The sequence below is a fragment of the Cnephaeus nilssonii genome, assembly GCF_951640355.1.
Source record: "Cnephaeus nilssonii genome assembly, chromosome: 15".
Classification (NCBI taxonomy): Eukaryota; Metazoa; Chordata; class Mammalia; order Chiroptera; family Vespertilionidae; genus Cnephaeus; species Cnephaeus nilssonii.
Window position 1 is genome coordinate 37,596,973 of NC_137086.1, and position 24,832 is coordinate 37,621,804.

The following is a 24,832-nucleotide window of genomic DNA, read 5'->3' on the forward strand; positions in this document are numbered from 1 at the left end:
CTTTGGCTGAACTGTAGTCTCCTGGTTCTTATCTCTCTGGCCACTTATAGTTGTTGTTTTGTTTGTTTGTTTTGTTTTGCTGGCTCCTCTTCTCCTCTGCCCATCCTTAAACCTTTAGTTCCCAACTTTTAAAAAATTACCTTAGGTTGCAATTTGGGACCAGAGAGGGTTATGGAGATGAGCAGGGAGTAGGGGGTGGTTGGTATTACAATCTTCAGGAAAATCTGGAGACACAATTGTTTGGGAAAAAATTGCCAACTGATAATTACTATCTAAATGTCCGTATTCCCTATGGATCCTTTGTTTTTGCTCCTTCTCCTCTTCTTATCCTATAAACTTCCCCTAGGTAACCTCACTCTCAGGTAATCTATATGATAATGGCTCACAAATCATTCACCACATTCTAGACCTTTCTCTTTAACTTCATATCTGACCTTTCTATAGAGAAAGGCCATATATCCCAGTTTGTCAGGGTCATTCTTGTTCTGGCATGATTAATAGCACCCTGTTTCAATCTCAAAAGGGTCCTGGTTTGAACAATAAAAGTATACAATTAGGCTATTTTTATCTCATTGCCTATTAGACATCCCCACTGGGTATCATAAAGGCATCTCCAACTCACAGCACATCTAAAATGGTCCTACTCTGACCCTCCTCCTGAATGCCTAACTATGGGTAAGGCACCACAAGGTACCCTGGTGTCTAAGCTGGAAATCTAAGATTCGTAGTATCTTCTCTTCCCCCTTCCCTCACATTTAACCAGTCAGAGTCGTGTCAATTTTCTCTCTTAAATGTTTTTCAAATATGTCCCCTCGTCTCCATTTTTCCTATAACAGTCTTAGTCAAGACCCCTAAACATCTTTTACTTGATTATAACAATCCATCTCCCTATTTCCAGTCATGGATATTCTCTAATCCATCCACACCACCTACTGTGTGACAAGCAGCACTCTAACGACTAGACATACAGGAAAGACTAACTCATCGTTACATCACTGATGCAACAGGTTGCCTGGGATAGAGACATACACAGGACGGCCATGGACACACATAGCCTGGCCATCGTAAAAGGGGTCAGGGAGGTGGGGAGGGATCTTAGGGTAAATGGGGAGTTGGCCAAGGTCATCAAAAGCAGATGAGCAGCAGAGATGGGGAGGTGAGAAACAGCACAGGATATGGGTGCAGATCGAAAGTGTAAATTCAAGCAAGGAGGAGCAACACACAAGACTGGAGAGTTCGATTGGGCACATCTAGGAAGGCCTTGAACCCCACATTGGACCCCACATCTCTACAGGGTCTGGCCTTTCTGTTCTGAAGGTGGTAAGGAGGTACTAAATGATTTTCCACAGGGGAGTGACAGGATGTGATTTTTATTTTAGGGACGTAAACTCCACATCTATTCCTGAACTTGATAGAGTGATCCCAAAATTTACTGAGAATAACCAACACATGAAGAAAACAATACAATAAATCTTAAAAGCAGATATCAAAAAGCTGTAATAGCTCTGGCCAGTGTTTTTCAGTGGTTAGAGGTCAGTCCATGCATCAAAGGGTTGCAGGTTCAATTCCCGGTCAAGGGCGCGTACCTGAGTTGCAGCTTCAATCCTCAGTCTGGTATGGGCACGTGCAGGAAAAAAACAATTGATGTGTTTCTCTCATATTGATGTTTGTTTCTCTCACATCAACGTTTCTCTCTCTCTCTCTCCCCGCCACTTGGAGAGTGGAGGGAGATATCCTCTGGTGAGGATGGACCAAAAAAAAAAAAAAAAGAAAGAAGAAGGAAGGAAGGAAGGAAGGAAGGAAGGAAGGAAGGAAGGAAGGAAGGAAGGAAGGAAGGAAGGAAGGAAGGAAGGAAGGAAAAGCCTGTAATAATTAAGAGTTGGGTTCTGACAAAAGAAAAATATAAATGTATCTGCACTGAAAAACTTGAAACAGACCTTAGTATAAAGATCATTCTTGTTAGTGTGCAACAGTTTACTATTTCAAGGGGAAATTTTACTTTAGATTCTTGCCTCACACAATATGATAAAACACTCGGGATTAATGAAAGAATAAAATATATTTTTAAATGTAAGAGAACTAAAAGAAATTACAGATGAATAATTGATCTTAGAGGTAGGTAAGTAAAACAGAATACACTAAAAAAATGACATATCAAGAAACAACAGTCCAGCCGGTGTGGTGCAATGGTTGAGCGTTGACCTATGAACCAGGAAGTCATGGTTTGATTCCTGGTCAGGGCACATGCCGGGATTGCAGGCTGGATCCCCAGAGTGGGGCGTGCAGGAGGCAGCCCATCAATGATTTTCTCATTGATGTTTCTGTTTTTCTCTCTCTTCCTCAATAAAAATATATTTAAAAAACAAAAACATGGGTTTGAACTGCATGGGTCCACATATATGGGGATTTTTTTGTCAATAAATATGTACACTATTGTAAATGAATTTTCTCATGATTTTCTTAGTAAACATTTCTCTCTAGCTTACTTTATTGTAAGACATAGTACATAATACATAGAACTTAAAAATAATCACTGTTTATGTTATTGGTAAGGTTTATGTTTATGTTATTGGTAAGGTTTATGTTATTGGTAAAATTTTCAGTCAACAGTAGGCTATTAGCAGTTACTAATAGCTATTAGCTATTAGTAAGTGTTGGGGGAGTCAAAAGTTAGATGCAAATTTAGACTGTGGGGGTGGGAGGCATTGGCACCCCTAACCCTGCATGGTTCAAGAGTCAACTGTTAAAGGATTCAAACTTGGGAAGGCAGGGTGGGTCACATGCATCAATAACTTCTTAAAATGTCCACTGCAATGTCATTGCATTTCTAGGAATTTACTCTGTAGCTCTGCATCTACTGTATCCTAGGTTCTAGGAGTTGGGAATGTGGCAGCAAACAAAACATACAAAAACCCCGGTTGTCATGACCCTTATGTTCTAGTGAGGGGAGAGAGAGAAAATCAGATTAGTAAATTACATGACATACCAGCAATTCAGTGCTTTTGGGAAAATGGAAGAGGGCGGAGAGATGGGGAATGTGTGCTTCAGTGTGTTGGGTGGGGAGGGGTGCAGTTTTGAAGAAGCCTCACTGAGAAGATGACATTTGAGAGAAGAGCTGAAGGTCATCAGGACTCGGGCTGAGCATAGGAGTTTTCATGGCAGAGCAAACAGAAAAGCAAGCAGGCCCTGAGCAGGGAGCATGCCCGAGGGCTCTAGATGTCTATGGAGGGGAGAGTGGCAGGAGAGGACTATGGTGAGGGACGTGATTATTGCAATATCCTTGACCCCTAAAGGTGTATTCTCAAGACAGTGGCCAGTGATCCTTTTTTTAAACAAAAGTAAAATCATGTCACTCCTCTCTCAAAACTGGGTGATATTGATTTGTTTAGTGTTGCTTTGAGTGTTTAATCTCTTCAAGTGAGTAAAAAATTCTAATACTATTTGACAATGTGCTACTAACACGAAACAACTGAGAATCCCTGGGCAGGTGTAATGGGTAAGAGCTTGAGCTTCGCAGCTAAGGCAAAGCTGCCACTTATGAACTTTCCACTTATAAACCGTAGGCCTACTTCTCAACCCCCCCCCCCCCCCCCAATCTTAACTGTAGAAAAGAGAAATAGTACCCTCCTTGAGGTTCTAAACAGATTAAATAAGATGATTTTTATTTTTTTTTCAAAGTGAAGAGTGCCTGTGGTGGTACATGAGGTGATTTTAAAAGGTACAAGGACCTGGCGCTAAAGACCCGGCACTGAAGGATCATGGTGGAGGAGGGAGGCGACAGCTAGATGAGAGGTAAGTGCTTGTTTGAGGGGATGCAAAGGTTTCCAGGGGGGAGGAGGAGAACGGGATAATGGTTTGAGACATTAACGTGAGGTTTCTCTGCTGTCTAGCCCCTGTGCTGCGGGAGGTAGCGAGGCGATGCAGTTTTGGCTAACTGGGTGTAGGGGAAGCCTGCCCGAAGCCCTGGGGAAGAAATTTCCCAGCCTGACTAAAAAGTGAGGGCCACACACTCATGCAGGGGGAGCTCCCTCCTTCCAGGCTGTGTGAGGATGAGGATGTGGGGGCGGGAGCTGAGCTAGCCATCTTGTGTGCATGACATAAGAAGGCGAAGCACAGAAGTCCAACATGCTGAGGGTGGTGAGGTGCAGTTTGAGGTGGAGCCTGGTCCTCGCTGACATCACTGAGCTGATGAGCTGAGAACAACTGATGCTAAGACTACCTTCCTCCAGACTTCCAAGGGAAAATATAAATGGCCTTATGAGGGTGTTTGTAATTATATTAATAGGTGAGGTCCAAGGACCACAGGCCACTGAATCACCTAGGGACTGATTTAACCCCACATCCACGGACCCCACCCAGCTCTGCTAAAACATTATCTCTGTGGGAGGGGCTTAAGAATCTGTATTTTGTATTTCCCAGATGTACTGGTTTCCTATTGCCGCTGTAACTAATTATGAAAAATTCAGTGGCTTACAGTGACACCGATTGATTCTCTTACAGTTTAGAGGTCAGAAGTGAAAGGTCACAGTGTTAACAGGGCCGCATTTCTTCTGGAGGCTTCCAGGGAGAACGTTTCCTCGTCTTTTCCAGCTTCTAGAAGACAGCTGCACTCCTGGGCTTTCGGCCCCTTCTCTTATCTTCAAAACACATTCCAACCTCTGCTTCCGTCATCCCACTTCCTCCTGCCTTTGACCTTCTTGCCTCCCTCTTATAAGGACCCTTACATGGGGCCCAGAATAATAATGCAGGATAACCTCCCCATCTCAAGATCCTTAATTTAATCACATTTGCAAAGTCTCTTTTACCATGTAAAGTAACATGGGGGCGGGGGGGAAACACTATTACCACCACATCAGTTGATTATGGGACCAGTAATAATCAAGGGTTTAAGCTACTGTTGGCTTTTCTGTACCTGCAAGTGAAAGCATCTTATTAAATCACTTACTGGTCAAAAAAACTTAACCCAGTGGTTCTCAATGGGAACAGGGATGGGGGTGTGGAGGATGGGGAAAAGGATCGGGGAGAAGCTATACACATTAGTATTGTTTGGGATCTTTTTTCAAAATAGATTTACCTGGGTCCTGGCCCAGACCTGTGGAACTGGGATATCCAGGTACAGGCACCAGGCACGTATCGGGGAACAAACCTCCCCGGGAGGTTCAGCTGCAAACTGTGGCTAAAACCCACCGACTAAATCCCAACTATGCATTAGTTTTCTCATCTGTAAAATATAAGAGTAATGTATGTCCTGCCTATCTCTAATGATCATGTGAGGATCGAGGGAGGCAATGTATGTGGAAGCATTTTGTAATTGGGAATGGCTTATTTAGTTATCGCTGGTGATTATTAGAGGAAATTGATGCAGACAGTAAATGGTGGTGGGCAAAACAATTCCTCCAGTTACTTGGAACTAAAAAAGCAAACAAAAATAAATCCTTGAGAAAAAAGGAGAAATCACGAAGCCCATGTGTCGAATCTCGTGCATCATCATGTATTCCCTGAGTGTTTATGTAAAAGGTGATTTAATTTTTTTTACCCCAAACCATAAATTGTAAATGGAAATCAGAGGGGAGGCTAGATTAAAAGAGGCAAGCACATGATACTAGAAAAATAAACTAACAAGTAGAAAAGGGGGAGATTGAAACATGTTGGTACAAGAAACTCAAAAAGTTTAGTGATGTGTGATCATTTAAAGTAGGGGCAAACAGCACCATGCCCCTCACTAGCTCTGCCCTAAGACTGTGTTCCAAGAGAATACCTTAGCAACTTAAATGATCCTCAATCATGAAGAAAAGGTAGCATTATGCTCAGTGCTCTTCGTGGGGAAAATGTAATCCTAAAAACAACAGTAATGATATAGGGAAATATTTTTATGGAACAAGCTTACATTAAAAAAAAAGGTGGGTGCTTAAAGAGAAACTTCAAATATATTTAAAATGCACATGTACAGAATGCCTGCATGCTATATAAATAACACTCTATAAACTAGAGCTGTTGTAAATCTATGCATGAGTTCTGACAATGTGAAGGAAGTCCTCACACATCGTAAGAGCTCAATATGTATTGTTTGAGAGATTGAAATTGACATTGTCACCTTCATGGTCCATCTGCTGGCTATGGAGTTTTACGATAACAATACCACACCTTTAAGTCTGTATAATTACTTATTTACACATTATAAAGCACCTTGACCTCATCATCTTATTTGATCCCTACTCCCTAAAGCCCCAAGAGCCAGTTACTACTATTCTCTTTCACACTTGAGGAACTGAGGTTCAGAGAAAACTTCCTCAAGATGCCACAATAACCAAGCAGTAAAGCCCAGATTCAAGATTCAGTTTCCACTGTCAAGTTTACATTATTGTAAGCATCACACTTCACTTAACCATCCAACGCAGACTCTTTGCCAAAATACATTTCTGAAAACAAACTCAGATGGGATCTTTCAGTGTGTTGATCTATCTAACATCTATCTATCTACCTACCCAACAGCATGAATCAGAAAAATTTTAACATATCTTTAAAAAATCTTATCTTTTTCTTTTTAATATGCCCACACATGGGCTAAGTTTCTATAAAAAGCTTTAGCTCAGAGTAAAATGTTATTACTGAATCTGAAACACTTTAATAAACTAAAAATGCTAAGATAAAAGCTAGTAAACAAAATCATTCGCTCTAAACACCGAAAGCTCAAAATGTTCAGGTTTCACAAGTACTCGGCTGCTGTACGAAGGGGTACAGTTCGCCCATTGGTGTGTTCTACTTGCACCTCTAGTGGACTACTATGTTTCTGTGCAATTCCAGCCCACATGCACTGATGACACACACGGAGCTGAAAATGCTGTGATTCACCAAGGCTGCCGGGCGGGCAGCTCAGTGATGCGCCCATCAGATGAGAAGCTGCACTCTGCGCAGCGCACGTTCTCACTCCTCTGACCCCTCCACGCACTGCGTGACTCCAGAAGAGCATGCTCATCCACTTCCGACCCACCCTCCCACCTGAGGAAGAGCACAAGCCGTGAAACTGAAGTAAATAAAAAAAGGATTATCTAAAGGCCACCTTAGTCAGAAAATCAATCATCTTTTCTACATTTACAGTGAGAAAGTCTTCACTATGAGTTAGGTCATTTTTATACTATTACCTTTTGGCTCTTTGCAGAAAAACCCAAGTACAAAACACAGAGCATTTTGAGATTGTTTAACATGTAATTAAGCAATACGGTCAACATTTTCCGACATGCCTAAGAACACTAACTTTGGAGTCAAAATATTCCTGGAACAAACAGGGTTTCAAGTTCCAGCTTGACCATGTGTTGGCTATCTGACCTGAGGCAACTTGCTCAAGCTTCCATTTCCTCAACTGTAAACGGGATAGAACCAGGACCTGAGGCATGGTGTTATTGTGAGAGTTAAATGAGATCATGTATGTTAAAGGAATCAGCACAGTCTCTGAAAATGAGAGACAAAGGTAACTATTTTTGTGGTTAATAATTAATTATATAATGCTCGTTGAGTTCAATGCTGAGAGGTGGTCACTGGTGTTGGAAGGAAAGCTCCCCTGTTGAATCCCAGGAGGCCTGGTCATTGCTGCCGACTGGAATGAATCTCATGGACGGTTTGGGATGCACATGAGAGCACACTAGAGATTAGATGGAGCTCCATTCACTTAAAGCATTAATCAGACTGGAGTGCAGGAAAAAGACGGTTTTAGTGAATAAATTTCACCATCTGACTAGCATTCAAAATGTACCTCTGTCCCCACAATTCAATATGGAGCCAACCCCACCTTTTTTTTTCTTTGCCCAACTAACATTTACTAACTGTCCAGGGTGCCCTAGTCTGAGTTTAAGAAAGGGTTCTAACTGTGAGACCTCTGGGTTCTAAATTAACTGTGATCCCCTCCTTCTTGTCTCTTTGCTTGAAGTATATTCTAATGGGAATGTGTATATAACAAAATATAATAAAGACTAGGAAGGATCAGCTACTATCTTCAATGGCTTTAAAATGTAACAGGTGCAACCAACATGCATCTTCCTATTTTCACTACGATAACTGGGCTACGATACTTCCTTTTTCTGCCTAGAAAATGCTGGTAATGCTTGGCAAGTGAACCCAAAGGAAAGGAGAATGTACACAAAAATGTAGAAAGCTCTGAAAAATATTGGTACTCATTACAGACACAAATACCTCCATTTGCCCATGCTGCTACCCAGGTTGATGGATTATGGGCTTGAGTTGTCTATCAGGATTTACATTTGGCTATGAGTAAAGAAATACTAACAGTGGCTAATGACTATGAGTTTGTGTGTTGTTTTTTTCTCTCATAAATTAGATGTCTGAGATTAGGTCATCCAGGACTGGAAAGTTGGTTGAAAGGTACCTGTTCCATCATCCTCATGGTCCTCAGGGTTGTAATAAGACTGCTAGCCGCCAGCTATTTCATCCACATTCCACGTAAGAGTAAAGCAAAAGCCTTGTCTTCACGGGGCTTTCCCCTTTAATTCAAGAAGAACTATCCTCCCCAGGGACATCTCACAGGCCAGATCACAGTCGGAATGTAGCCACCTCATCTATAAAGGTGTCAGAACATCAAGTATTTTAGCTTAGTACAGAGCTACCCCAAACAGAATGGTTTTGGGTAGATGGCAGAGTAGAAAGCACCAGGAATCTGTCTCTCCACCTAGACAACAATCACACTGGCAGAATATGTCTGATATAACTGTTTTGGAACTATGAAGTCTTTCGAAGGCTTGCAATTTGGGGGGAGGGGAGACTTGTATGGTCTATTGCAGCAAATTTCAGCTCTTAGTACAATAGCAGCTACTCATCCCTCAGCCCCAGCTGTGCACTTGCTCCTGGAGCAAGATCCTTCTCTTCCACCTGAAGTGACTTCCAGATAATTTAAAAGGCCAGCAGCACCCACCCACTCCCCTTTCATTTTTCACTTTCTCCCCTTTTGGGAGCTAGACATCAAGGACCAGGACATTCAAAACTCACTGCCACAGACAGAGAAAATAAGGAAGTGACCATGCACACCCAGAGAAAGTCTCAGAAAAGACCTGAGAAGGCTTTAAGCTTACGCCTTAAGCTGAGACAGAGACAGACTACAACAATCAAAAAACCAAAAACAATACAAAAAACAGCAAACTTTGAGGAAGGGGGAGAATCTGATTTCCAGATCAGATTATTAGATCCAACAACAACAAATCACAAGGCATACAAAGAAACAGTTAAGCATGACCAATTCAAAGGCGGGGGGGGGGGGGGGAATTAGTCAGTAGAAACTGTCCTTGAAAAAGACCTAATGAACATATATCAGATAGAGACTTGAGCTGTGTACAAAATGGAAATATCAATAGAGAGAAAACCTAAAAAGAAGCCAAAAAGAAAGAAATTCTGCAATGTTACAACATGGATGAACCTCACCCATGGATGGAGACATCATGCTAAATGAAATAAGGCAATCACCAAAAGCAAATACTATATGATTCCAATTATAGAAGTACTTAGTCAAAATCATAAAAGGATGGTGGCCTCCAGGGTTAGGGCAGGGGAGGACAGGGAGTTATTGTTTAATACTAGAGTTTCAGTTTTACAAGACGAAAAGAATTATGACGATGGATGGTAGTAATGGTTGCACAACAATATTGATGTATTTAACACCACTGAACTATACACTTAAAAATGGCTGAGATGTTAAATGGCATGTTATATGTATTTTACCACCAAAATAACACAAAAACAAACAAAAACCAGAATGAGGGATAGTGAGAATAGATATAGCATAAATATATAGCTATATTAATAGAATTTGCCATACGGTAAGAGAAAGCAGCTAAAATTTATGATTCATTGTGGGGGAAAATGAATTAAAATATCAAATGATTCTTAACAATTGAAATAGTTTTATATGGATAGATAATTAATAATAATAACCATAATGGTATCTTGGACTTATTCATAGAGCACTGTTTTCTGAAAATCTCTGTTTTCTACACCTATTAACTTTTATCACAAATTTAAAAGAAATTTTCCAGAGAATATCTGCATAAGGTAAAGGAAAGAAATATAGAATATGAAACTTGAGTTCCATATGCTGCCTCATGTTCTCCTCCCAGAGATCCTTCAGAAAGGTTAGGTAGGTTTGTAACTAACTGGGGGTGGGGGTGGGGGGACAATGGGGGATAAGGACACATTTGCAATACCTTAATCAAGGCATTATAAATGTTCAGGAGAAATGCAATCTAAGTCTATTTAGGTTCAACCAAACTGAGTGTGCTGAGCCAAACAGACTCTTCATTAATCCAATACTTACCCCTTATCAAGGAGGTTTGCAAGCGTATCCCTTATGGGTAATACGTACAATGAAACAGAAAAGGTCTCAATGTTTAGGTCAAGTTGTCAGTGCTAGACCAAGAGAGGAAGGGAGGAAAAAAAGAGGGAAGGGGGTGAGAGGCAGAGCTCTGATCACTATGAAACAACTCCCAAACATTTAGATGAACTAAAACCATGTCACCTAAAATTATTCCCTTTAATTCAAATATAAGTCCACAGATGGAGAGCTTTGTCCCAAGGAAATCAACCTTTCCAAGAACATGTATGCAACATGTTTAAGCCCAGAACGTATTCAAATTCAGTAGGTTATCTTGTAGCCATTAATTAACATTATAGTTTGTAACTCAATTAGAGCTTTTTTCTAACTCTTTAACCATTCGATAGACTAAAAAAATAAGTATTACAACATTATTACTAAGCAAAATACTAAAAATACTAGGACACAATGAAAGCTATTCTTCTCTGAGCACATATACAACCCCCATTGTTATTAAGAGAGCTTAGCACACACTCATTTGGAGAAAAAAGAGAAATACACTGTAATGCCTCAGAACTACTCTAAGTGGTACATTAGCTTCCTAAGACTAAAAAAGAAAAAGCAGAGATTGTTAGATTTATAGTCTTCAAACATGTGCATGTCCAATCAATTATTTGTGTTAATTTTAATTTTAAAAATTACCCCATAACTGGGGGTGGGGGGTGGGGTGATAAGGACACATTTGTAATACCTTAATCAATAAAGAAAAAAAATTACCCCATAAAAAATGGTTGCATCATTGATGGATTAGATCATAGCACTCTTTCAGAAAAGCAAAGATAAGTTTAGTAAGTTTAAATAATATACTAAATAAAGGTTCCCTTTCTCAGGCGAGAAAACACGTGAAATCAAATATGGGAAGTTCTGGAGTGAGTTTCATAATTACTTATGACCCCACAAGTAGTTAGAGCAAAAATTCTTCATTAAAATTTTTTTAAAATTCGTAATTATGTGATTGAGTACATATTCATTAATAGCTAGGCAGATCATAAGGTCTCAAAAGCAAATTTTTGTTTTGAGACTTGGGTCCTTCTATGAAGAAGAATGGGCATGGTGTGGGGGGGCAGGAAGGGGGGGGACTCTTAGAGGTGAAAAAGGCTTGGGAAGCTCATCCAAGACTTGCATTTTAAGACAGAGAAACAAACCAACAATATTACTGAGGAATATTTGCCGGGTTGCAATAATGAATACACTTCTTTTACTGTAGTGTGTTATGTTGAGGAGGTTGACATGATTTTTAGTTGTATATTACCAAAACGGGTTTACAACACTTTTTGTCTGTTTTCAAACTAATTAAAAAAAATGTTTTTAAGTAAAACTTTTTCCCCCCCATGGACTAAAGGCTTGGGCCCTAAATGGAGTTGGTTTTTAAAACCTGCAAACTGATTGGGTGACATTTAATCTCCGAGATTAAGATCACTTAGTGAATATTGTGCTGTTCCACGGTCCGCACTGTCCTTTTGGCGTTGGGGCCTCGCTCTGCTGCTGCTGCTGCTGCTGCTGCTGCGGGCGCACTTACAGCTAATGGAGCAGCCCAGGAGCAGCTGCCTGAGTCCATGTCAGACTGCATCTGGCAGTCATCTATCTTGCAGCGCTCGAAACTCACCTCTGAAGTCATACAAAAGCAGCGCAGAGCTCCTTGCAGCCACACCAACACACCAGTCTTTGTTTCATCAAGGCTGTAAAGCAATTTTAGACCTTTTTTTTTTTTTTAATTTGCCACATATTTGAGAGTGGCAGCTTTCTAAAGAAATGGGGGAAAGTTGTTTTTTTTAATCATGAGAATATCAAGTCTTAAAAATGTCCTGTTAAAATTTGGTAGGCCGTTATTAGCACAGTTTTGGCTGAAATAGTACATTTAAGGGCTTGCCAGTAGAGACACACTGGTGCCGACAGATCCCAGACAAGGAGGCGAGTCTGCTTAAAATTCTTGAGTTGTCACGGTTATTAAATATGCTGTGCCACAAAACCTCCCAGTACTCACGGTTTTCTCCAGATCAGCTCCACTGGATTATCAAAAGTGCTGGCCGTAGCAGGAAAATTATTTACATGTGCATTCAAGGAACATTATTTTAAAGGAGCATATTATAGGAGAAAGGTTTTTCTGAAGGGGAGGAGAAAGAGAGAATAGATAGATGATAGATTTTTGTTGTTGTTAATCCTCACCCAAGGATATTTTTCCATTTATTTTTAGAGAGAGTGGAAAGGAGGTGAAGAGACACAGAGAGAGAAACATTGATTTGAGAGAGACACATCAATTAGTTGCCTCTTGCACATGCCCCAACCAGGACCGGGATAGAGCCTGCAACCGAGATACATGCCCTTGATAAGAATCGAACCAGGGACCCTTCAGTCTGCTCTATCAATGAACCAACCTGCTAGGGCAGATGATAGATTTTTTTAAAAGATGAATTTTTTCCAAAAATTATAATTAGTTGGATTACTCTGTAATGGATTATCAAAAATGCTGGCCGTAGCAGGAAAATTATTTACATGTGCATTCAAGGAACATTATTTTAAAGAAGCATATTATAGGAGAAAGGTTTTTCTGAAGGGGAGGAGAAAGAGAGAATAGAAATCCCAGTAGAGTTTGACTCTTCTCCTGCCCTTCTGATGGTAATGACCTTTATAAGGGGATATATATATATTTCACTGTAATGGCTAAGGCCTGAGCCATTAAGAAAGAAGTATAACAAACATGTACTAAAGAATGCACAAAGAAAGCCAGGCCTAAAGCAAAATTAGTTCTTAGATGAGAAATAAGTGAAAAAATAGTTTTTTTAGCTCATTAATTGATTTTGTTCATATATATATAAAATCAGTTTCACTTTATGCAGTGTTTTACCTGTTGGAATTTACCATTCCAACCTTTTTAGAGTGTATAATTCAGTGGCATTGAGTACATCCATATTGTTGTACAACCATCACTACTATCCATTTCCAGAACGTTTTCATCATCCCAAACAGAAACTCTATACCCATTAAACAACAACTCTCCATTCCTTCCTGCCCCTAGCCTCCAATAATCTCTATTCTACATTATGTTTTTATGAATTAGATTTTTTTAGGTGCCTTATAGAGGTAGAGCCATACAATAGTTGTTCTTTTGTGTCTGGCTTATTTCACTTAGTATGTTTTCCAGGTTCACCTATGTTGTAGCATGCATTAAAATTACATTTTTTTAAAGAATGAATAATATCCTATTATATGTATACACCACATTTTTTTAATCCATCATCTGTTGATGGACATTTGGTTGCTTCTGCCTTTTAGCTGCTGTGAATAACGCTGCTATGAACATCGGCATGCAAGTATCTGTTTGAGTTCCTACTTTCAATTATTTTGGCTATATACCTAGAAGTGGAATTGCTATGATAATTCTAGAACTTTTGAGGAACCAAAGAGTCGCTTTTTATTTATTTATTTTAAAATATATTCTTACTAGAGGCCTGATGCACGAAATTTGCGCATGGGGCTCAGCCCCCGCAGTCCCAGCTTCGTCCAGAAGGTCATCCAGAAGGTTGTCCAGACCGTCATTCTGCTGTTTGGCCATCCAGTCTAATTAGCAAATTATGCTTTTATTATTATAGATTGATTTCAGAGAGGAAGGGAGAGGGAGAGAGAGATAGAAACACCAATGATGGGAGAGAATCCCAGTAGGGTTTGAGCCCGCAACCCGGGCATGTGCCCTTGACCGAAATTGAACCCCGAACCCTTCAGTCCTCAGGCCAAGGCTCTCTCATCTGAGTCAAACCCGCCAGGACTGCCCTCACTTCCTTGCTAGTCCTTGAACACACCAGACATGGTTCCACCTCAAAGCCTTTACACCGGCTGCTCCTTATGCCCAGAGCCCTCTTCCTCCACATACCTCCATGGGTTCTCCTACTTCCTTCAAGACTTTGCTCAAATAACACTGTCTCTTTGTTTTTAAACCCTGTTTAAAATTGCAAATTACAACCCACTCCCTCCTCAGCCATCTCCATATCCTCAACCCCTAAACACTGCTTTAAAAATTTCCCCACAGAACTTACCTCCTAGCATTAATTCTATAAGTTATGCATTATATTTATTGTCTTCTGTGCCCGTTAAACTGTGAACTCCATGAAAAGCAGGGAATTTCCCCCCTGATTTTGTTCACTGTTGTATCTCCAGCACTTAGAGGAATGACTATCATAAGGTAGATGCTCAATAGATAGTTTTTTTAAATGAATTGGTCAGCAGAAAAATACCCTTCATTTTGGGATATACTGCTTAATAGGGTTACATTCAAATGTGTAGCCTCTCTCACTTATGGAAACACACAAACATTTTTAAAAATATATATTTTAATTGGTTTCAGAGAGGAAGGGAGAGGGAGGGAGAGATAGAAACATCAATGATGAGAGAGAATCATTGATAGGATGGAACCCACAACCAGGGCATGTGCCCTGACTTGGAATTGAACCGTGACCTCCTGGTTCGTAGATCGACGCTCAACCACCGAGCCACGTCGGCTGGGCTGACAAACATTTTTAAAGCATCTTCTATGAGTCAGGCACTGTACCAGCTGCAGGTGAAATACAGAAAACCCTTCCCACATGAAGTTCACAGTACAATGCAGTTCTAAGGAGTTCACAATTTTTTAAACTTTTCCTTTTCAGGTAATTGTGTTTTGACATGCAGTTGTCAAAAACAACACTGAGAGATACCATTTACACTTTACTCAGTTTCCCCCAAGGGTAACATTTTACAAAACTATAGCACAGGTTATTGACATTGACATAGTGAAGATGCAGAACTTCCCCATCACCACACAGACCCCTTGTGCTGCCCTTTGACAGTCATACCCACTTCCCTCCCAGTCCCCTCCCCTTCCTTAACCCCTGGAAACCATTCAATTTTCCTCAATCTCTAGAACTTTGTCACTTCAAGAATGTTATATACTTGGAATAATATGGTATGCAATCTTTTGGGATTGGTTTTTTTAACCCAGCATAATTCATCCAGGTTGTGGCATGTATCACTGGTTAGTTCCTTTTTGTTGCTGACTAGTGCTGAACATGCCATAGATAGTTTTAGCATCCACTCATTGAAGGATCTGAGTTGTTTCCAGTTTGAGGCTATTCTGAATAAAGCTGCTATAAACAGTCATATACAGGTCTTTGTATGAACTTAAGCTTTCATTTTTCTGAGATAAATGCTCAGATATACAATTACTAAAGAATCTGCCACGCTGTTTTGCAAAGTGTCTGCAAAGTTTTACATTCCTACCAGCAATGTATCTGTGACCCAGTTTCTTAGCATCCTTGTCAGCATTTGGTGTCGTCACTATTTTTTATTTAGCCATACTGATAGGTGTGTGCCTTTAATTTTCATTTCTCTAATCTAATGATGTTGAACATCTTCTTGCCCCCTGTATATCATCCTCTTTAGTGAAATACCTCTTCATGTCTTTTGACCACTTTTTAACTGTTTTTTTCCTACTTTTCAGAGTTTTTTAATATATTTTAGATCAGCGATTTTCAACCTTTTTCATCTCATGGCACACATCAATTAATTACTAAAGTTCGGCACACCAAAAAAATATATTTTTTGCTGATCTGACAAAAAAAAATGGTATAATTTTGATTCATTCACAGTGGATGGCTGTTGTTGTGTTGGCTGTTGTCATATTTTAAAATCTGACAATCTAAAAAAGAGGCCAGTGCCCCTAACAAAATAGTCAGTTATTGCATAGTCTGTTTGTTTTTTAATCCTCACCCGTGGATATGTTTATGATTTCTGAAAGAGAGAGAACATTGATCAGCTGCCTCCCGTACATGCCCTGACAGGGATAGAACCCAAAACCTAGATATGTGCCCTAACTGGGAATCTAACCCTCAACCCTTTGGTGTATGGGATGACGCTCCAACCAACTGAGCCAGGGCATGTATTACATGTTTTAAAAAGTCTTGCGGCACACCAGCTAAAAATCGCTGTTCTAAGTACCAGCCCTTTGTCAATATGTGGTTTGCAATTATTTCCTCCAAGTCTGTAATTTGTCTTTTCATCTTTTCAACAATAATCTTTCGAAGAACAAACTTAACTTTGATGATCTAATTTGTCAATTCTTCCATTTACGGATCATGCTTTACATGTGTAATACAATTTATTTTGTAACAGACCTGAGTCTTAAATGAGTAAGAGTTTGCCAGATTGGGAAACGGGGAAGAAGATTCAAGGCTAATGAATCAGAATGGCACCACTAGCTAGCTAGGATATCAGTTGGCTTAAAAATATGAGAACTGGAGAATCCTTTTGACAATCCCGTACTTACAACAGTACTCTAGTGTATGTAATCAGAAGGTGCTGTACTCTACACAGGCTGGGGAATAATTGTTCTATGTTTACAATTTGAAATATTTGGGGATTGGCTAATACAGACACTTTTTTAAAAATTGATTTTGAGACAGAGAGACAGACGCACACAGAGAGATTTGTTGTTCCACTTATTTATGCATTCATTGGTTGATTCTTGCATGCGCCCTCACCAGGGATTGAACTCGCAACCTAGGCGTATGGGGACAACGCTCTAACCCACTGAACTACTTGGCCAGGGCTCAGACAGTTGTTTGTTTAAAAAAATATATATTACTAATGCCAACCATTCTGAGACAATATATAATTCTAGACACCAGAAATGGAACTTAGAATTTTCCTATACAAATATAGAGGTGGTGAGCAGATAAAGGTGCAGAGTATTGTGCGTAGTCGGCCTCTCCTTTATTTGACGCGATCACTTTTACAGGCTGTTCTACTCAAACACATTTTCCAGATAACTGATGAAGCTTACCCCTTTCAGAGCGCCAACATGTTTTCTCTTTTAACCACAAGGGAAGACCCTGGACTACTGTTCCTAAATCTAACTATTTTACTGGGTGATAATGTTGTTAAATGAGCGATGGCTTGGGGCTACTAAAGTTCACAGGACTGGTTGCCCCGAGATCAAATTCCTCTGAAATGCCAGCTTAGTTTTTACCTTGGCCTTTCATGTGTCCGTGTTTGTTACTGGACATTCTGTTCTTAATTTTTGCAACTGTCAAGATGCCTGCTTCTCACACTTCCTCCTAATCTGCTGTGGCTTGGGAAGCCCTGTAAGTAAGCCAATAAGAATTCTGTCTAACTTAAGAGTAAATAGGCTCTAAAGGAGGACATGATTCCACTCACCTCTGAGTAAAATGCATTAGTGCATGGCACATGATAGTGATTTTAATGCTGCTGAAAACTTTGGGAAGAGGCTTCTAGCTTTCCCCAAATATATATTCCCCCCCCTTTTTTTCAGTAATAATTTTTAGTTGAGTCCATGGGTACCCAACCAAAAACTAAATTTCCTAGCTTCCTTAGAAGCTGGGTATGACCATGCACTATGTCTGGCAAATGGGATATGAGCTGAAATGACAGTTACGTTTGGGTTACGCCCACCTACCCTCCCACCCCTCACCCCTCCACTCTGTTTCCCCTTTCCAGTGGCTGCTTTAGTGGGTGTTGAGCCATCCTGAACAAAAGCAATGTTCCTGGGATAGTGGAGCAATAAGATAGGAAGTGATATAACGATTCTAGCATATTGTTGCCCAGTCTTTATCTATTACATCTTTAAGTATCAATAATATTTTCAAGAGATGCCACAGTATTTTATTTTTAGGGTTATCATTTTGCAATTGTTCTATTTTGCTCTTTTCATCCTAAGAATGTAGTTTTATTTAGAGAATGTCAATTAGCAGGTCAAATTTAGACTTAAGACATTTATCCACACTTAACCAGAGAGGTTGTAGAAGCTATTACACCAGTCAGCTATTCTAAACCCTTTTATGTTAATTATGAACATTTCCCCAATACTACTCTTAAGTCATATCTCATTTATCTTCTTCCTTAGAATTGCATATGTTTGTTTTAAATAGTTTTAAAACCTGTAATAAACTACAGAGTTTGTTAAGAGTACAGGTACTCTGGTTAATGTTCAAAATGGTGTGGCCAGAGGTAAAGCAAGTATTATTAAATATGCATGCAATCCTTATCAACACAAATTGAACTTTTTTTTCCAATTAAAAAAGCTAGTCCAATATACAACCTCATTCTATAAATATGTCATTTCCAAATCGCAGTGAAAGAAAGGGACTTTTATGGAAATTAGCACCCTTTCAAAGGCTAAAGTCCCATCTTCCAAAGCTAACCTGCAGGAATTTTTTCAAAGCTTATTTTCCTTCACACAATTAGCTAAAAGTCCAGATTCCTTTTTAGTCTTTATTCTTAAAGGACTCTGCCCTTCACGTCTACAGTCCTATGTTTGCTCTTAGACATGCTCTTTCCCCTTCCCTCTAGCTGTAACCTCCAGAACCACAGATCTTCAACAGCACAAGACCTGGCACCAGCACCAGCCTGCCTTGCTTCACTGCTGGCCTCACCTGGACACCTCCAAACCCAATACAAAGAGCAAATAGCAGCCCCAGGCAGTGGCCCCAGGCAATGGCTGACTTTGCACCTCCCCGGAGGCCCTAGAGCCAGTGCACCCAGTGGACAGCTTCAGACCATACCAGATTACAGCTCTACACATCCACAAGTGACACACTCAAAAGGCAGACTCGGTGAACACCAAAGCCCTACTGAAGCAAGTCCTGCTCCATAGGGGTGTCTCCTGCACAGCAGCTCTCCCACTGTAGTCACAGCTGGTCCTCACAGTCAATTGGTCTAGAGGTCAACTCCTCCCAGTGATGCCAACAGCAATCAAGGCTCAACTACAAGGCTCAACTACAAGACTGTGCACACAGCCCACACAGGGGTGCACCTAGAGTGCCCAGCTCAGGTAATGGGGAGGCTGAGCCACTGGGCCCTACGGGACTCCTGTTATATAAGGCTACTCTACCAATTCCAGGAGACATAGCAGCTCTATCGAATACTGTACATAGAAACAAACACAGGGAAGCAGCCAAAATGTGGAGACAAAGAAACATGTCACAAATGAAAGAAATGGAAGCAAGCAAACTACTGAATACAGAGTTCAAAACCAGAGTTATAAGGTTACTCAAGAATCTTCATGAGACTTTGAAGGATCGTAATGAGAATGTCAAAGACATGAAAAAGGACCAGTCAGAAATTAAGCATACACTAACTGAAAAAAAGAATAATTTACAGGGATTCAAGAGTAAGTAGAGGATTCCGAGAACCAAATCAATGATTTGGAATATGAAGAACCAAAAAACACCCAATCAGAAGAACAAAAAGAAAAAAGAATCCAAAAATATGAAAATAGTATAAGGAGTCTCTGGGACCACTTCAAGCATACCAACATTTGCATTATGGGGGTGCCAGAAGGAGAAGAGAGAGAACAAGATATTGAAAAACCTACTTGAAGAAATAATGACAGAAAACTTCCCCTACCTGGTGAAAGAAATAGACTTACAAGTCCAGGAAACCCAGAGAGTCCCAAACAAAAGGAACCCAAAGAGACCCACACAAAGACAAGTCATAATTAAAATGCCAAGGATTAAAGACAAAGAGAGAATCTTAAAAGCATCAAGAGAAAAGCAGTTAGTTACTTACAAGGGAGCACCCATGCGATTGTCAGCTGACTTCTCAACAGAAACTTTGAAGGCCAGAATGGAGTTCGTCACCACAAAATCAGTATTACATGAAATGTTGAAGGGTATTCTTTAAGAAGAAAGAGGAGGAAGAGGAGGTTGAGGAGGAGGAGAAGGTGGAGAAGGAGGTTGAGGAGGAGGAGAAGGTGGAGAAGGAGGAGAAGAAGAAGGGGAACAAGAAGAGGAGGAGGAGAAGGAGGAGGAGGAGGAGGAGGAGGAGGAGAAGAAGAAGAAGGAGGAGGAGGAGGAGGAGAAATAAAAAATATGAATGACAAAATGGCAACAAATACATATCTATCAACAATTGAATCTAAAAATCAAAATAAACGAAAAAGAAATCTAATGAACAAAATAAACCGGTGAATAAAATAGAATCAGAGGCATAAAAGCCTCTGATGAATCTCAGAGGAAAGGGGGGAGGAGGGACAGGAAGAGATTAACCAAAGATCTTACCTATGGACACAGACAGTAGGGTGGTGAAGGCCTGGGCAGGGTTGGGAACTGGGTGGAGGAGGAAATGGGGGGAGGTGAAGTGGGACATCTGAAATACTCTCAACAATAAAGATTTTTTTTAAAATAAAATAAAAATAAAACCTTAATAGAAAACTTTTAAGGGAATAGGTGGTAACCAAACAATTGGATTTACTAGGTATTAGGGAAGGTAGAATGCAATTGTGCAGCACTGGAATTTGACCAGGCCATTAAGGTCAAGTAGTTAAATGTAAAAGGTGCTTCTGATTGCATGGAATGTAAAAATGTCTATATTTTTCTATGCATTAAAACAAAACTTCTAATCACCCTGACTTTCAATTCTTTTTTCCTTAATTCTGAAAGCAATCAATTGCACTTAAATAAGTAGTACAACTGGTGGAGAGAGAATACCCCAAAAAGTATATATGAGAAAAATCTTTTAGTGATTTTAAAGGAGTTTAATCTGTGTATTAACAACTGTAGCTCTGTAAAAGGAAACCATGTGGAGGACATAGCAACATTTAGTTTATGTTTTCACAAGTATATGCTGACTGTCTCATAATTAAGTACACAGAGCTCAAAACAGCCAAGCCAACACTACGGAGAGCTTATACTGTTAACCATTATAGAAGAGGTTGAGAAATATTTGCTAATGACTACCATAAAAGGAACTGATGACTAAGAACAGAGAGGATGTGTGACTAAAAAGTCCCACTACAGTTCTTTGAAAATTCCCTGAATAACGAGGCATGCCAAATGTGGTCTGTCATAAAAGCATCTGATGCTAAACTCTGTAGTTAGGCAACAAATACATGCTCTGCCTAAAGGATAAAGTGCCAAAACAACAAGACCACCAATAAGGGAAAGTGTTAATCAAATTAAAGTGTGGCCCGGATGCAAATGCTGCTGGGCCAGAGTGGGCTGACTCCCGAGATAATTCATTCAGTTCCTCAGGTTGGACCACCGCACAGGAACCAGACACTTCGGGCCACTGCTGTTCTTTCCTGCACCTGAAAAATGTACAGAAAGCTTCTCACCGATCCTCAAATACTAGAATAATTCAAGTCAGCACATCATAGCCTATCTTTGGTAAATCAACCTTTTCACCCCAAAGGCTTACTACAGCTATAAACAAGCTGCAGAAATCAAAAGAAAATCCCAGTACACATTTGGGAATGCATTCATATACACAACTGTCTCTGAATTGGCACAATTGATTTTCCAAAAGAATATTACATTTCCCGTAAATAATAATTCCAAATTATAATAACAATAGTTACCATTGTTTTATGAACAACATCATTTAATCCTTTAACTCATGAGATAGGTTATGACATCATTTTCCAGATGGGGATGCTCAAGGTCACACCATTAAGGTCAGATTGAAACCCAAGTTTGGCAGAGTCCAAAACCTATGTTTGTTTCACTACACTTCACTGTTTCTTGATATTTTTCTGTTTGCCACCCCCACTTGCGGGAGAAAATACACTAAATACTGACTCAAATGGGGAAACAGTTTTGAATGACTGCAGAATGTGCTGTAACACACTGCAGTGACTTTTCATACACATAATTAAGGGTATATGTATTTTTCTTTTCAGTTTTTTATTTTTGGCTTTCACAGTATATGCTACTATCTGGACCTCTAAGCATGTTTATAACACCATATCAGGTTTAGTAGTATATGGATTTTTAGTAAAATGTACATCTCCATCATGTATAAATTTTGCATTTTTAAGAACCCATGTTCTATGTATATAATGAAAAAGAAACAATTCTTGACTCCTCTATAGAGCTATCTTTCATTCAATATAAATGATTCAATAATGAAGGATGAAACTTACTTTCCTCATTAGGATTTTAATATTTCCTCTACCTAGTGACTGATGTACAGTGAGAAAGAACTGATTAATAAAAAGACATTTTAATTTTCTGAAACAATAAATTGCAAAGTGGCATTTTGCTCTACTGAAAGAATGCAGCATACAGTATTATTAAAAATGTCAAATACCATGATTACAGAGGACAGCTGTTGCTCTTGTTGCATCCATTTCTCTTCTTCTATAATTGCATCCCACTTTTAAGAAGCCCCCTCTTTTTTTTTTTGTCCAATCCTCCAGCTGATTCTCTCTTTACCAGGGATGGACACATGACCTAGGGCTGGCCAATCAAAGCATTTCACCCACCCTGGCCATAGTGATTCATTCACAGATGGATACAGGTCAATGAGATTTAATGCCAAGACTTTTCACAAACTCTCTTTCTGCTAAGGATGCTAAAGAGACTGTTGCTTCTGGTTGTCTTTACTAACACATGGGGATAATATATCTAAGAATGAAGACACCACAGGGGAAAACAATGATGAAAAGTAAGACTACATATTCCTGATGCTATTCTTTGAGTGGTAGCAGGTTCAGGATGGAAAGGTTGATCTTGCTAGTCAATCCCTGTCATGTGGTCTTACTCCGCTGCAGGCCACTGAGCTCCTCTTGACTCCTTGTTTCCAGCCTTCCTGGCAATTCTGTGAACACCTGATACCATTTTTGGCTTAAATCGAATAGAGTCTGTTTCTGTTTTTGCAACCAAGAACCCTGCTAGCCCAATGGGCAAACAATTTTATGATCTTGGGATAGAAAAGGCCTGCCTAGGAAGACAGAGCTGACTACACAACCATCTAAAAATTGTAATAAAATAAGAAAAAATAAATTATATATAAAAATAAGTACATGGATATGCAATTCACAAAAAAAGAATACTAGTCAATACAGACATTTAAAAATACTCAAATTAATGAGAAGAAAAGAAATGAAGATTAAAACAAAACAAAAAATACTAGTCTCCCAAAACAATAAATCCTGGGCAGGCAAAAACCATTTCTGTGTTGTTTATTATTGAAACCCCAATATAACACACACTCAGACATTTATTAAATAAATGGATGAATCAGTTTAGGAAGGAAGCAATTGGGTGTAATAAACAGACCCTCTCAGGTCCTGTTAAGGGAGCACACACTGGTACAGCATTGGAGAGCAAGTCGGCAATATTATAAAATGTTTTAATGTACATTCTGCTGGACTCAGCAAGACCATACCTACAAATTTATCTTATGGAGAACAATGAAAAGAGTGTGCAAGATGTAAGGATAAGTGATGTTCCCAGCAGTAGACTGCTTCTAAGAAGACAAATGAAAAACAATACAAATGTCTGGCAATAATGGTTTATTGAATAAATTATTTTACATCCATTCACATTGGAATACTATGCTGCTATTTAAAAAGATAACTGATATTGACATGGAAAGAGTTCCATGACTGAAAATAGCAGAAAACAAACAGCATCTATAGTATGACTTTATTTAATAAAGTTTCTTTTTTCTTATATATTCCCTGGGGTAAGGTCTAGAAACGTATTCATTGAAATGATGCCAATGGATTCTGAGTGCAGGGCTTTAGGGGAGGTTATACTTGTATGGGTTGAATGTTTTGAACAAACATTTTATCAAGGTACCAAATAATAATAAAAATGACACATACATGCACAGAATTCTTGCAATTTCCAAAGGAATCACATATAATATTTAATCAGATAAGACAGAGAATCTTAATCCTTTCATTATGGCAATGTAAGCCTAAAAATTTACCAAATTGGCCTAGTAAGGGAATAAAATTCCCCTTTTCATTCTAGACTCAAGGAAAGGTAGAGGCTAGAGCAGCTACCCAGGTAAAATATCTTGAGAAAAGACGTTTTTTAAATCTTATAAATGATGCTCTTCAGAATTAACACAAATAGCCAAGAATCTGAGGAACTACGAGGAAATAAATCAAGCTCATCAATTGTTCAAATATGCATTGCATCTATTCTGACCAGTCAGAAAAGTATTGTACATTTGAAAACATCCAAAATGCAATGGAATTCTGTTGTCCAACACTACCGGATTGTCTCTTATTTCACTGCAAACTCAAACATACTCACCCACTACTTATCCCAAAGTCCTGAGACATATAATCAATTTTAAAAGTAGTAAGTAAAATGCTTGGCGTGTAATATGGAAGGCAAGATTGATACCAGGAAGAGGTAATGTAATACAAGCTGTCAGCCTTGTACAATAAAGAGGACAACCAGTGCGTCTGAAAGTCTTGTTTCCATGGCCCGTAATATTCTGAAGCACTTAAATTCTCAAGAATCCTACCTTCGAAACAGAAACCTCTCGGGAGGGTACTGTAACTTGTGCAATCAATGCAAGTTAACACTGTAGTGCTCTCCACTTTTTTAAAAAACTTAAGATATATGGGGAATTCAAACATGTTAAACTCCACCCCAGAATTTGCATATTCAAGCATGAGCAGTCTAGCGTAGTGGTTAAGGCCCTGGAGGTGAATGATCTGAGTACAAGTCT

General features: G+C 39.5%; 1 protein-coding gene across 1 annotated transcript in view; it reads right to left on the reverse strand.

Annotated features, from left to right (window-relative positions):
• SERTAD2 (SERTA domain containing 2) overlaps positions 1-24,832 on the reverse strand; it is a 108,380-nt gene that overhangs the window by 37,869 nt on the left and 45,679 nt on the right. The window lies entirely within an intron of this gene.